This window comes from Triticum dicoccoides, chromosome 4A, assembly GCF_002162155.2.
Source record: "Triticum dicoccoides isolate Atlit2015 ecotype Zavitan chromosome 4A, WEW_v2.0, whole genome shotgun sequence".
NCBI classification, from domain to species: domain Eukaryota; kingdom Viridiplantae; phylum Streptophyta; class Magnoliopsida; order Poales; family Poaceae; genus Triticum; species Triticum dicoccoides.
Window position 1 is genome coordinate 500,494,990 of NC_041386.1, and position 1,053 is coordinate 500,496,042.

A 1,053-nucleotide genomic window follows, 5' to 3' on the forward strand; every position below is an offset into this window, starting at 1 on the left:
CGCCGGAGGGCAAGGAGCACCGCACACCTGAGCGATACTTCGGCGATGTTTTAGAGGAGTCCCGCATTGTTGTGGATCATTATGCGAAGGGCACCATCTTTGAATGAATGTACTTGAACTCCTTCTGCCTTGTATAAAACAAATTGTTTATGCAATATAATGCTTTGTTATGTTTTTAAATTTTTACTTCCTGTGCGGCCGTATTGTATGAAATCTGAGGGTTAACTAGTCGTCAGCTTCTACCCCCACGTAGGTAGTACGGGGGTCATCGGGATGGAATCTAAACAATCTTGATCCAATTAGATGGTCCTTGAAGGAGTTGTTTAGTGCAACGAACCAGGCAACCAGACTATGCGGCTGTAACACCCTCACTTAGCCATAGGAGTGCGACAAAAAAACATGGGCGCAACCCCTAGTATCTAAACTAGAGTGCTATCAGCGTCCGATCAGGAAGTACAATCCTTCGCGTAATGCAGAAGAAATCTCCAACGATTTGCAACCTCCGAACAGTTGACCGGCTCTCGCTGCATCATGACAGTCAGTTTTCGGCTTTCTCTACTGAGGTGCTCCTTTGGATAACCAAGGCACAATCGCAGTAGTTCTCCCTTTACTACCTTAGCCGATGTAGCGGAATGTAAGGTAGCAAGCACAGGAGCCGGGCAACCCAACTATTGACCAAAGACATGATTCGAAGCCAATGCATATAATGCTAAATTCGGGGTGCTGAACTGTACTTATAAAAAGTGTTCAGACTTTTGTTGCCATAATGTGGGGTGCTATGAAGCCCCTAGCAAACATCAAGCGTACCAAAGTGTACATGTGCTACCTGATAGGATTATCCATAGGGGAGCTGAAAGAAAAAGAAAGAAAACAAAAAAGGTAAAAAGCTGGAGTCCTACAGCTCCAGCCACAGACTGTTCTCATTGTAATTTAATTAGTACATCAAAGCACATTGATACAGGTAGTGCGATAAGCAATAGGCTATTTGACATGCCGAAACCAAGGGAGAGCTGCATGTGGGTCCTGAAAAACAGGAAAGTTATCGTTAACGGA